The sequence below is a fragment of the Triticum aestivum genome, chromosome 2B (genome assembly GCF_018294505.1).
Source record: "Triticum aestivum cultivar Chinese Spring chromosome 2B, IWGSC CS RefSeq v2.1, whole genome shotgun sequence".
In the NCBI taxonomy this organism is placed as follows: domain Eukaryota; kingdom Viridiplantae; phylum Streptophyta; class Magnoliopsida; order Poales; family Poaceae; genus Triticum; species Triticum aestivum.
The window spans coordinates 551,137,731-551,147,203 of NC_057798.1; positions in this window are offsets into that span (position 1 = coordinate 551,137,731).

The following is a 9,473-nucleotide window of genomic DNA, read 5'->3' on the forward strand; positions in this document are numbered from 1 at the left end:
AAGTCAATGAGCTCAGTACGGTAGTTCTTGCGCTGCCCAAAGGTGACAGGAATGCGAACCTGCCCTATTGGAACAGTGGAACCATCAGTGACTCCTGAGAAGGGCTTGGTCGGCTGAAGCTGATCATATGGCACTTGGAGATTCTTGAACGTCTCGACGGACAGGACGTTGAGTCCTGCTCCGCCATCGATGAGGGTCCTGGTGACTTGCACATTGCTGATGACTGGGGAACAAAGCATTGGAAGAACATCGGCCGTTGCCGTGCACTTGAGCTGATCTGCTGAGCTGAACGTGATAGCGCACGTAGACCACCTTAGAGGGCGCGTGGCCTCAAGCTTGGGGAGGACTGCATTCACCTCGCGAGCAAACTGCTTGAAGATGCGTTGTGAGGCTGGGGCCTGGGCGCCGCCCAGGATGCAAGCGATTGCGCGCGGATCCTGGAAGCCCCCAACCCCCTCGTCCTGATACTGGTCTTCATTCCTCCTTGGCGGTGGTGGCAGAGGAGGGAGCCCTGTGTTGCCTTGCGGGCGATCCTCACGAGGCTGATCCCTCCAACCTCCCTTGCGAGGCTGGTCCTGCCGGCAGTCCTTGCAAGGTCGGTCACGCCACCATTGGCGACGGCCACGGTCTTCCCATCGTCCTCCACCTCTTCCTCCTCCTCGGCCATAGCCCCGATCGTTGCACTCGGGGCGTCGGCAGATACGTCCATCTCGCACAACCCTGAGCTCTTGGCATTCGTTGGTGTTGTGGGTGTGGAGGTCGTGGTACACGCAGTACCGGCTGCCCTTGGATGACTCCGGCTGATCCCTGCCTTGCTTGGTGTCTGGCTCCGCTGCGAGCACTGCCGCTCCTTGATGACCCACAAGTGTAGGGGATCTATCGTAGTCCTTTCAATAAGTAAGAGTGTCGAACCCAATGAGGAGCAGAAGGAAATGATAAGCGGTTTTCAGTAAGGTTTTCTCTGCAAGCACTGAAATAGTAGGTGATAGATAGTTTTGTGATAAGATAAATAGTAATGAGCAAAAAGTAAATGAAGTAAATAAAGTGCAGTAAGGTGGCCCAATCCTTTATGTAGCAAAGGATAAGCCTGGACAAATTCTAATAATGAGGAAGGAGCTCCCGAGGACACATTGGGAATTATCGTCAAGCTAGTTTTCATCACGTTCATAAGATTCGCGTTCGGTACTTTGATAATTTGATATGTGGGTGGACAAGCACTTGGGTACTGCCCTAACATGGACAAGCATCCCACTTATGATTAACCCCTATTGCAAGCATCCGCAACTACAAAAAGGAGTATTAAGGTAAACCTAACCACAGCATTAAACATATGGGTCCATATCAACCCCTAACGACGCAACACGTAAACTAGGGTTTAAGCTTCTGTCACTCTAGCAACCCATCATCTACTTATTACTTCCCTATGCCTTCCTCTAGGCCCAAATAATGGTGAAGTGTCATGTAGTCGATGTTCACATAACACCACTAGAGGAGAGACAACATACATCTCATCAAAATATCGAAAGAATACCAAATTCACATGACTACTAATAGCAAGACTTCACCCATGTCCTCAGGAACAAACGTAACTACTCACAAAGCATATTCATGTTCATAATCAGAGGGGTAAAAATATGCATGAAGGATCTGAACATATGATCTTCCACCAAGTAAACCAAATAGCATCAACTACAAGGAGTAATCAACACTACTAGAAACCCACAGGTACCAATTTGTGGTTTTGATACAAGATTGGATACAAGAGATGAACTAGGGTTTTGAGATGAGATAGTGCTGGTGAAGATGTTGATGGAGATTGACCCCCTCTCGATGAGAGTATCGCTGGTGATGACGTTGGTGATGATTTCCCCCTCCCGGAGGGAAGTGTCCCTGGCAGAACAGTTTTGCCGGAGCCCTAGATTGATTCCGCCAAGGTTCCGCCTCGTGGCGGCGGAGTTTCGTCCCGTAAGCTTGCCCACGATTTTTTTCCAGGGGAAAACCCTTCATATAGCAGAAGATGGACGCCAGAAGCCCACCAGGGGGCCCAGGAGATAGGGGGCCGCGCCCTAGGTTTCCAAAAATTCTAATTAAATCTAAAAAGTTGTTTCGTGGAGTCTCAGGTCTTTTGGAGTTGTGCAAAATAGGTTTCCAACGTTTGCTCCTTTTCCAGCCAGAATTCCAGCTGCCGGCATCCGCCCTCTTCATGGTAAAACTTGTAAAATAAGAGAGAATAGCCATAAGTATTGAGATATAATGTGTAATAACAGCCCATAATGTAATAAATATTGATATAAAAGCATGATGCAAAATGGACGTATCAACTCCCCCAAGCTTAGACCTCGCTTGTCCTCAAGCGGAAGCCGAAATCGAAAAATATGTCCACATGTTTAGAGAAAGAGGTGTCAATAAAAATAAAATACGGACATGAGGGCATCATGATCATTCTAATAACAACAATATATATGGATTTTGTCATATGATTTCCTATGTTCAAGTAATAAGCAATTCACAATGTCAAGTATGGTTCAAAAACTTCATTGAGAACTAACAAACTATAATCTCAGTCACTGAAGCAATTGCAATTTATCGTAACATCAGAAAGAGTCAATGATAGAGCTTTTAAGCAAGCTCACATACTCAACCATCTCATAGTCCCCTATAATTGTTAACACTCACGCCATACTTGTGGTTATAAAGTTTCAGCCGGACACTGAGAAAGATAGGGGCTTATTGTGTTGCCTCCCAACATATTCACCTTTAGGTGATGTCAACAATAATAGCCTATGCCAACTTACATCCAATTGGATATATGTATCATGATCTTTCAAACACGAGGAGCTTGCCAAAGGATAAAAATAAAAAGGGAAAGGTGAGTATCACCTTGACTCAAGCAATAAAGTAAAACATAAAGTAAAAGATAGGCCCTTCGCAGAGGGAAGCAGAGGTTGTCATGCGCGTTTAGGGTTGATGCATGAAATCTTAATGCAAAAGAATGTCACTTTATATTTCCCCTTGTATGTGGACCTTTATTATGCAGTCCATCGCTTTTATTACTTCCACAACAAGTTTGTACAAAGTTTATTTTCTCTGCACTAATAAGTCATACATATTTAGAGAGAAATTTTTATTGCTTGCACCGATGACAACTTACTTGAAGGATCTTACTCAATCCATAGGTAGGCATGGTGGACTCTCATGGCAAAACTGGTTTTAAGGATATTTGGAAGCACAAGTAGTATCTCTACTTGGTGCAAGGAATTTGGCTAGCATGAGAGGGAAAGTCAAGCTCAACGTGTTTGGAAGGTCAATGACAATATACTTTAACTGAGATGTCGGAAAACATAAACCATTACGTTGTCTTCCTTGTCCAACGTCAACTCTTTTAGCATGTCATACTTAATGAGTGCTTCACAATCATAAAAGATGTCCAAGATAATATATTTATATGTGAACCCCTCTTTCCTTATCACTTCCTATTAATTGCAACGATGACCAAGGCTACGTTCATCAACCCTCAACAATTTTTATGCCTCATACTTTCTATGTGTGAAGTTATCACTATCCATAAGATCAATATGAACTCTTTTGTTCTTTCTACTTTCTCAAGATCATAGAAACATAGCAAAGCCCTTGACTCAACACTAATCTTTATTATAGATAGCACACGGACTCGATTACATAAAGAGATCACAACAAAAAACTCAAAACTACTTGATAACAAAACTTCGAACTAATAGATCAAGATACTACTAAAAGGATCGAACTAAATAGAACGGTAAAGATAGGAGTGTGATGGTGATACGATACCGGGGCACCTCCCCCAAGCTTGGCAGTTGCCAAGGGGAGTGCCCATACCCATGTGATTATTTCTTTGGAGGTGATGGAGGTGGTGATGATGACGGTGGATAATTGCACATCGAGCGTAAAAGCTCCTCCAACTTGCGGATAATGCCCTTAAGCCCAGCAATATGATCCTTCAACAAAATATTCTCCTCTGTGAGATACTTGTTCTATATGCGGGATAACTCAATCATCTTGAAAGCTTCAATCTCTGTTGGAGTGAAAAGGTTAGGTAAAGGTTGAGGGGTATCTTCTTCTTTCACCAACAGAGCTTGAGCCTCCATGGTCTTCTTGATCCCTTCATCCTTGTTGATCTCCTCTGGTTCCTCTCCGTTCAACTCTATCTTCAATAGCCAAGCATCCTTGTCTTCGTTATTGGAGGAGGGAGAAGTCATGGTGCTCTAAATCTGCAACGGAAACAGCTTGAAACGAAAACAGAGGATATTTGCGTGATACGGTGGTCAAAACCTTCGAGAGTATATATAATGAATTTTTACCGACCAAAATACATAGCATACAAGAAAACAAAGTCCGAGAGGCACACGAGGTGCCCACGAGATAGGGGGCACGCCCTACAGGGGGGGGGCACGCCCTCCTCTCTCGTGGGAGCCTCGTGTCCCTTTCGGACTACTTCTTTCTTCCTAAAATCCTTAAATAATCCAAAACTGATGAAAATTGCCATTAGAGTTGTTTTGGAGTCGGTTTACTTACCGTACCACGTACCTATGCCTTTTTGGAGTCTGGAACATTCTGGAAAGTGTCTCTTATGTATTCCTCAGGGGTTATGGTTTCAATAATATTAGTTTCAACATTGATAGGATTACCTGAAATATAATGTTTAATTCTTTGACCGTTTACCACCCTCGGATTTGTGCCTTCAAAGTTGTTGATTTTTATAGCACCAGAACGACAGACCTCCTCGATAACGTAGGGACCTTCCCATTTTGAGAGAAGTTTTCCTGCAAAAAATCTTAAACGAGAGTTGAACAATAACACATAATCTCCTACGTTAAACTCACGCTTTTGTATCCTTTATCATGCCAGCGTTTGACTTTTTCTTTGAAAAGCTTAGCATTCTCATATGCTTGGGTTCTCCATTCATCAAGTGAGCTAATATCAAATAACCTTTTCTCACCGGCAAGTTTGAAGTCATAATTAAGCTCTTTAATAGCCCAATATGCTTTATGTTCAAGTTCAAGAGGTAAATGACATGCTTTTCCATAAACCATCTTATATGGAGACATACCCATAGGATTTTTGTATGCAGTTCTATAGGCCCATAATGCATCATCAAGTTTTTTGGACCAATTCTTTCTAGATCTATTCACAGTCTTTTGCAAAATTAATTTGAGCTCTCTATTGCTCAACTCTACTTGACCACTAGACTGCGGGTGATAAGGAGATGCAATTCTATGATTGACATCATACTTAGCAAGCATCTTACGGAAAGCACCATGAATAAAGTGTGAACCACCATCAGTCATAAGATATCTAGGGACTCCAAACCTCGGAAAAATAACTTCTTTAAGCATTTTAATAGAAGTGTTATGATCAGCACTACTAGTTGGAATAGCTTCTACCCACTTAGTAACGTAATCAACAGCAACTAAAATATGTGTATAACCATTGGAGGCAGGAAAAGGTCCCATATAATCAAAGCCCCAAACATCAAACGGTTCAATAACAAGAGAATAATTCATAGGCATTTCTTGACGTCTACTGATGTTACCTATTCTTTGACATTCATCACAAGATACGACAAACTTACGAGCATCTTTGAAAAGAGTAGGCCAATAAAAACCAGATTGTAGTACCTTGTGTGCAGTTCTATCTCCAGCGTGGTGTCCTCCATAGGATTCAGAGTGACACTTGCGTAGGATTTGTTCCTGTTCATGCTCAGGCACACAACGTCTAATAATACCATCTACTCCTTCTTTATAAAGGTGTGGATCATCCCAGAAGTAATGTCTTAAATCATAAAAGAACTTTTTCTTTTGCTGGTATGTGAAACTAGGCGGTATATATTTAGCAACAATGTAATTAGCATAGTCAGCATACCAAGGAGCAGTACGAGAAGCATTGACGACCGCTAATTGTTCATCAGGAAAGCTATCATTAATAGGCAGTGGGTCATCAAGAACATTTCTAGCCTAGACAAGTTGTCTGCAACGGGGTTCTCAGCTCCTTTTCTATCAACAATATGCAAGTCAAATTCTTGGAGCAAGAGAACCCATCTAATGAGTCTAGGCTTAGCATCTTTCTTTTCCATAAGATATTTAATAGCAGCATGATCAGTGTGAATAGTAACTTTGGAATCAACAATATAAGGTCTAAACTTATCACATGCAAACACAACTGCTAAGAATTCTTTTTCAGTGGTAGCATAATTTCTCTGGGCAGTATCAAGAGTCTTGCTAGCATAATGGATAACATTCAATTTCTTATCGACTCTTTGCCCTAAAACAGCCCCTACAGCATAATCACTAGCATCGCACATAATTTCAAAAGGTAAATTCCAATCAGGTGGCTGAACAATAGGTGCAGTGATCAAAGCTTTCTTAAGTGTTTCAAATGCTTCTACACAATCATCATCAAAGACAAAAGGAATATCTTTTTGCAATAAGTTAGTCAGAGGCCTAGAGATTTTAGAAAAGTCCTTAATGAACCTCCTATAAAAACCGGCATGACCAAGGAAACTTCTTATACCTTTTATGTCCTTGGGACATGGCATCTTTTCAATAGCATCAACTTTGGCTTTATCAACTTCAATACCTCTCTCGGAGATCTTGTGCCCCAAGACAATGCCTTCATTAACCATAAAGTGACACTTTTCCCAATTCAGGACGAGACTAGTGTCTTCGCATCTCTGCAAAACTCGATCAAGGTTGCTCAAACAATCATCAAAAGAGGATCCATAGACGGAGAAGTCATCCATGAATACCTCACAAATCTTTTCACAAAAATCAGAAAATATAGCCATCATGCATCTTTGAAAGGTAGCAGGTGCATTACATAAACCAAAAGGCATACGTCTATAAGCAAAAGTACCAAAAGGGCAAGTAAAAGTAGTTTTAGATTGATCCCCCGCTGATACAGGTATCTGAGAGAAGCCAGAATAACCATCTAGAAAGCAAAAATGTGTGTGTTTGGATAGCCTTTCTAGCATTTGATCAATAAAAGGTAAAGGGTAATGATCTTTCTTAGTAGCTTTATTTAACTTACGGAAATCAATTACCATCCTATAGCCTGTAATAATTCTTTGCGGGATCAATTCATCTTTATCATTAGGAACAACGGTAATACCTCCCTTTTTAGGGACACAATGGACAGGGCTTACCCATTCACTATCAGCAACGGGATAAATAATACCTGCCTCAAGGAGTTTTAGTATCTCCTTTCTTACCACTTCCTTCATTTTGGGATTTAATCGTCTTTGAGGATCTCTAACTGGTTTGGCATCTTTCTCCACTGAAATTTTGTGTTGACATAATGTGGGACTAATGCCCTTAAGATCATCCAGGGTATATCCAATAGCAGCTCGGTGCTTCTTCAGAGTTTTCAATAATCTTTCTTCTTCTTTCTCTGAAAGGTTAGCACTAATAATAATAGGATATATTTCGTTTTCATCAAGATAAGCATACCAAAGATTATCAGGTAATGGTTTGAGTTCAAACACGGGATCACCCTTGGGTGGAGGGGGATCCCCAAGAATTTCAATGGGAAGATTATGTTTCAGCATAGGTTCTTGTTTAAGGAACACTTCATCTATTTCTTCCCTTTCCTTCATAAACATATCATTTTCATGGTCTAGCAAATATTGTTCTAACGGATCAGTTGGAGGAACAGCAATGGAAGCAAGACCAATAATTTCATCCTTACTAGATGGTTCCTTTTCGCGATGTTGTCTACTGAATTTGGCAAAATTAAACTCATGAGACATACCGTCTATGCCAACAGTGACAACCTTCCTCTTACAATCAATCTTAGCACTAGCAGTATTCAAGAAGGGTCTACCAAAAATAATGGGACAAAAATCATCTTGTGGGGAACCAAGAACAAGAAAATCAGCAGGGTATTTAATCTTCCCACACAAGACTTCAACATCTCTAACAATCCCAATAGGTTTAATGGTGTCCCTATTGGCAAGCTTAATAGTAACATCAATGTCTTCTAATTCAACAGGTGCAATATCGTGCATAATTTCTTTATAAAGATCATAAGGTATCGCATTAGCACTAGCATCCATATCACATAAACCATGATAACAATGATCTCCTATTTTAACAGAAATAACAGGCATGCCTACCACAGGTCTATGTGTCTTAGTATCGGGTCTAGAATTATTAGCAGTTTCACCCAAGAAAGAGATAACATGCCCAATCCTCATCCAAAAGATCTTTAATCATGGCAATACCAGGTTCAACATTAATTTGCTCAGGAGGTGTATAGTCCTAGTATTACTCTTACGAACAACAGTCGAAGCTTTAACATGATCTTTTATCCTAACAGGAAAAGGAGGTTTTTCAACATAAGCAGTAGGAATAATAGGATCACTATATGTAATAGTCTTCTCTTCGACTGTAATAGGTGCAACTACTTTCACTTCAACAGGAGGATTATATTTAAACCACTTCTCTTTAGGGAGATCAACGTGAGTAGCAAAAGTTTCACAAAAAGTAGCTACTATCTCAGAGTCAAGTCCATACTTAGAGCTAAATCCACGGAAAGCATCGGTATCCATAAAAGATTTAACACAATCAAACTTAGGTGTCATACCTGACTCCTTACCATCGTCGGAACCCCAATCTTCAGAGTTGCGTTTAATTCTTTCCAATAAGTCCCATTTGAAATCAATAGTCTTCAGCATATAGGAACCAGCACAGGAAGTATCGAGCAAGTTGCGATTATCAAGAGAAAGCCGAGCATAAAAATTCTGAATAATCATTTCCCGAGAGAGCTCATGATTGGGGCATGAATACAACATTGACTTAAGCCTCCCCCAAGCTTGAGCGATGCTTTCTCCTTCGCGAGGCCAGAAATTATATATGTAATTACGATCACGATGAACAAGATGCATAGGATAGAACTTCTGGTGAAATTCCAACTTCAATCGCTTATAATTCCAAGATCTCGTATCATCACATAGCCTATACCATGTCATTGCATCTCCCTTCAAAGATAAAGGGAAGACCTTCCTTTTGACAACATCATCGGGAATACCTGCAAGCTTAAATAATCCACAAACTTCATCCACAAAGATAAGGTGTAAGTCGGGATGCAATGTTCCGTCTCCTGCAAAAGGATTAGCTAGCAGTTTTTCTATCATACCCGAAGGAATCTCAAAGTGAATATTTTCATAAGGTTCAGTAGGTTGAGGAGCATCTCTTTGCTCTTCTGGTTGGGGTGAAGATACCCCAAACAAGCCCCTCAAAGGATTAGTTTCCATAGTGACAAGTAACAGAAAATTTCAGCACACTATATAAATGTTTCCTTACCAAGTTCCACTCACCAAGAGCGCTACGCTCCCCGGCAACGGCGCCAGAAAAGAGTCTTGATGACCCACAAGTGTAGGGGATCTATCGTAGTCCTTTCGATAAGTAAGAGTGTCGAACCCAACGAGGAGCAGAAGGAAA